A 5,473-nucleotide genomic window follows, 5' to 3' on the forward strand; every position below is an offset into this window, starting at 1 on the left:
TATCTGACCAGTTCAGTCTTAATCCAYGATCCAGCTAAGGGTTTGGGTGGCTTTGTTCTCTGCTGAATGACATCAGCATATCTTAATGACTAAGAGAAATCTATTTCTTGCAGTAGATGCCCAATATTACAGAAAGATGAATATCTGAAGGGGGGACTCAGCTGGTATGGTGTCTGGGCTAGCAATCAATGTTCACTTTATAATCCCTGGAGAAGAATAGGCACTTACAGGGCCTAATTCCTAAAGCAGATTCCTGAAATAGCTCAGCTGAACCGAGCCCTAGAAGTGCTGATTTTTCTCCATTGAATATAACAGCAGTCTACAATCATTAGCTTAGAAGTGGAGACAGCTGTGTTGTGGATGTCTAAAATCAGGTAAGAGGTTTGCTATCTCAGGTGCCTGATTTAGTCAAGGCACCGCTGTAGGGAAAGGTGGTATCCACGTGTACAAAGCTGGTAATTCCACTTGCAACATCTAAGAGCTGACCTGATAAATGAGCTTAAACATTGTACTGTGTATTAAATGCCATTAGAGAGTGCAGGGTGYTTGGCTGGGCAAAGGTTTTCATTCACACTGGGGCTGGCTGCACAGATATGGGTCTGGAGGTATGTAGYAGCAGCCAGAGTGAGGTAGAGCAAGATGGTGCTGAGCGATGTGGTATGTTAAATCTTCCTTTTCTTTCCTGTGGATCTCCTGCAGCTGTTGTCTAAAGACAGTTAGAAATGGCACTGGAGAAGTGTATACGGGTTAATGTGACCAACTACTGTGAACCTTCAGGAGCTTTCTCTTTTTAGGCCACAGCAGATTCCTGCCCTGGGATGTCCAACCAGACTCTACTCAGCAGCAAGCCTTAGGAAGCAGGGGACACTAATTTCCAAGAGGGAAGGAGCAGGGAGCCAAATTTTCTTTAGAGTAGATGAATATACATCTTTGCTATCTCTTGTATTCTGGTCTTAAGCTAAAATCCTTTGGTACTGTTAAAGAATGTTCTGACATTTGTGGGGGAACTTTTGAATGTTTCTGTCTATTCTCTATGGTATAAAATATGTTAAAATATAACTGAATTCAGTGAGATTATTTGTATTGTTAGGGAATCTTAAAGTGACAAAATCTTTGCAGGGCTGAACTCTACCTAATATTCCAAGCCAAATACTATAAAGGTTTCTCTGTGGTTTTCCTAAACAAAGTGGAGGCTGAAAGGAGGTTATCCACTCCAGCCTTTTGCATATTTTACAGGTTTATCTGCTACACTATTTTGAGTGTATTATCTAATCTCCTTTTAAGTATTTCCTCTTGTTATATCCAAGGGGTTTCTCTTGRCAGACTGTTCCATTGATGAGTAACTCTTATTTGCAGGTTTGGCCTCACATTTGATATAAACTTGTTAWGTTTTAGGTGAAAATTCTCCATGGTCAACCATGAAACAAGTCTCTCTTTTTCATTTTGCTTCTTTTACAAAATCTTTAGAACTTCAATATTTTGTTTAAGCTAGACATCCTTTCCATTTTGTTCATCGTATCTTGCAGCTTTCTTAATGTTCTTCATCTGTGCTATTTTCTCATTTTTACAGTGTAAAGGTCAAAGGCTATCCTAAGTGAGGCCTCAGCTGTCATGTGAATACGTGACATGTGCCTTGCAGACCTTCCTGCTCTTAAATACATTTTTTTSAATATGTGTTCTTTATACAATAGTAGTATTTATGACAGACACACAGCCTGAAATTACACTCTAAGTAGTTGTTTTCCTTAATCTTTTCAACAAAAAAAAAAAAATCACTATATACTGTGAGTAGTTACTGGGACAGATCACTTTATTAAAAACATATGCTCTTGCAATATATGCATTTCTGTTTGTATGCTGTAGATGATTGCCTCCCCTTCCTTGATYTGAGAAACTCCATGACAAGAATTTCTGTTGCTTAGTCCTTCAGTCTTCCCACAAAACAAGGATTTAAAAAGGAAAAATGCCCATATTTTCTTGTTAATAGTCAGAACTGCCAGTATATAAGATTTTGCTTCTCCTTTCCTTTCTTCACCTAAGTTTTGATGTCTTTGCTCACATTTAAGCTAAAAGAGTGTCTTTGCCTGAATATGGACTATGAAAAACTAAATTTCAAGCTTGTCAATATGTTCCACCCACAAATAATATTGTTCCAATCAATCTGCATACTCTCCATTTTTATCATTATTTTCATAGTCATTTAGCTTATTTTCACGTGCTCTTTGGCCAGCACTCATCTCTCTCAGCTTAAGGAATCTAGTTAAAGTCTGAAATTAATTGAATTTAAGGTAGGTGTGTAGTCAGCCTTTTACGGTCAATTAAGAGAGATGCACTTCTGTATGGTGATAGGCTTATCTAGGCTGTGAGAAATGATGACTTGTTCTCTTTCACAAATTGCAGAAGAGCTTAAGGTGATTCAGTACTTCAATGCCTATACAGTTATGTAGAATAAATTAAGCCAAGCTGTGACTTCTCCAGAAGCATCAGTGAAAGTGGGTCAGCATGCTAAAAGAGTATTATGCTGCCCTCATGGCAAGTAGTGGAACTGCCCCACTGCCTTTCCTCGTTTTTCCTTCTCTGGCCCACTTCTCTGGACTCATTTAGGATTTTGTGGTCCAACTGATTTCTTCAGTCTTCTGCAAAAGCTCATGGGATACAGTATATAATTCAACCAATGGTAACTGTTTTATTTATGAAATCATCCATCTCCTCCATGAAGCTCAAGATCACATGATTTAGCACATTTAGCACATGATTTAGCTAATTTAGCACATGATTACTGATTTAGCTAATCTGGTAGTGAGGTCAGTTCAAATAACGATGAAGATTTCTAACAGYCCCGACACTAGCATATCATGCTTTATATGGCAGGTACTATAGTTAAAGATACCTTGAAAAGACTTAAAGATTTTTGTTTAAAACAAAACTTAAGGAACAGCTGGTCAGCAGTAAGCATCACATGCTTATGAACCCAAACRTTGATGTTGACTTGAAGACAATTTTTTTTATCTGTTATTTTGTTATACTCCAGATAACAAAACTAAGTGTTTTCCAAATTGTTTCCAAATATCCATCCATTAAGAACTAAGTGTTTCCAAATATCCATCTTAGTATAGGTATTCTGAGCATTCTTCTTGTGGAACCTAAGAAACTTTCACAGTTCTGAAAACCTACTTAATTTTCTTATTTATTTTTTGAAGGCCATTCTAATCCAGCTCAAATCTTCATTAACAACAACATTATAACTACTTCATTAACTTTTCCAGATTATGTTTTTGAACTCATCAGAACCAAATAGATTTTTGCTGGATCTTATACTAATTGCTTTTTCTAATGCTGCAACCTTGGGTTTTAAATGCATTTAATGAAAACATAAAGGTCTTGTTTAATGTAAACATGTTACTGAAGTTGCAAGAACACTTGGTACAAGGCTAAGTGTGGTAACTTGTTGTATTGAAAAGCTTTTAATGAAGTATTTTGAAACAGTGATGAGGAAGAAAGCTCAATTCTTTTCCCAAGGGTAAAAATAATACCCTTAGACACTGACCTTTAACTTGTTTTGACATCGTTATTCCTGTGTAGAGGTTAAGTAGTATGGTCAAATTTTATAAATAATGTTTTATTAATGAAGTAACTTGCATTAAGGTTGTAAACTTGAATACCTGAGCAGGAATTAATGAAAAGTCAAGATTGTATCATAAAATTAACTKATCTATACAGTTTGTGTTCCACAGATAAGGTGCATGCTTAGCTGCCTGCAGTATATGCAATCGTGAGTTACTGCTTTTGAATACCTTAACCTTTTAGTTYCTTCTCTTCTTTCTAATACCTCTTCATTTAAGCCCTTAATGTGGAATTAATACAGGCTGTTATTCATATTAATTTTGTTTTGTATTTTTTTGGAAGAAAAGCATAAAATAGCAGAAAATCATATCAAAACTCTGTGACGTGATTTATCTGCACACATAAATTACATGCTGTGGCTACATTGTTGGAGCTTTTGATCACAAGTATGTTGATGATATACCTGCTAATGAAGGAATTCTGTCTTTGCTTGACATGGCTTTACATACACATATATAGTCAGGTATCTGATGGCTGATAGATAGCAACAACCCTAGCTGCCTCTCAGATGTGTAATTACCATTTAGAAACTTGTAGCATGCTTCAAGGTGAAGTCAAATGACTAAAGCGGGCCAGTGCTGAACATAATTTAGTATAACAGCTTAATTTTTCCATTTAATGAACAAGAAGCATTCGCATAGGCCACTTTGAACTATCTTCTGAAAAGTAAAAAGTGATAGATGGCCAGTGGTAGAGACACCTCCAAAATTGCCTCTCTGCTGTGAGTTTTCACACTGGACATTCGGGCTGCTCAATGCCTGCCTATGTGGCAGGAAAGGCAAGATTAGTCCTAGGATTTCAGGCCTTCTGTGTTTTCTTCAGCAATCAGCTTGCTCAGAGAAGGCTGAACTCTACTGTGGTACATTTTGCTTGTGGGTTTTTCAGATGTTAAACCAAAACTCCCAACACAGTCTCTGTTAACTCATCTGCGCAGGTAGCAATGACACCTTACAATGTAAAGTTAGCATTCCATTTACATAAATGACTTTAACAGCAATGCAGAAATAATGCTTGTGGACATGGAAACAGTAATTTTATAATCAGAGTTTTAGGGGTTTTAAGCTAACAGATCTTTCGACTTGGCAAAAGAGATGCAACAGGCCATCGTGAATCTTTGGGGTCACTTACCCATCAGACAGAGGCAGTTAGTACTGTGTTTTATCTGTAAGGTACTTACTGTGGCCATTCTAGCACAATAAGTTACTTGATTAGAGGACTGGGTAATGTAGCTGAGAACAGGCAGTGGGACATTGAATTAATGGTTGTGCTGCAACCCACAAAATCACAGCACGCATTGTGGGATGCTCATTGCCCTTATGGCACATCTCTAAGGGAAATTAAAGATGTAAAGAGGCAGATACCAAGATGAGATATGAAATCTTGTCAATAGCAAAGTGAAAGTGCTGTCACTGATATGAAAGAATTGGAACTTTGAGAATGCATTAACAGCTTAACTCTTGAAACTGTGGGGTACGTTGTGCAATGAAACTTTAAGTATTTCTACTGCTTTAAACTCACCTGGCTAAATCTAGCTAGTTCAAGTTAAGTGTGGACTTTTTCAGCCTAGATTTTGGGTGCAGAAATTTGTCATTAAGTAAGAATTCAGCAATAAGAGGCTGAATCTGCTATGTTTCCCCTTTAAGTTTTAATAAGGAAAAAAATCAGTGTGGATATTCAGACATACATGGTAGAATTAGAGACTAACGTTATTTTTTTTTAATAGCAAATTTTTTTTGGTGTACCATATTTAGCTATTCCACTCATTCATATTGAGCATGGAACTTTATTAGATTTCCATTTCTGGTATAACAGCATAAGCAGTGACAGGACTATTTATATTAAAAAAAAA

The sequence above is a fragment of the Rhea americana genome, unplaced genomic scaffold (assembly GCF_003343005.1).
Source record: "Rhea americana isolate MKP2758 unplaced genomic scaffold, rheAme1 scaffold_7, whole genome shotgun sequence".
Classification (NCBI taxonomy): domain Eukaryota; kingdom Metazoa; phylum Chordata; class Aves; order Rheiformes; family Rheidae; genus Rhea; species Rhea americana.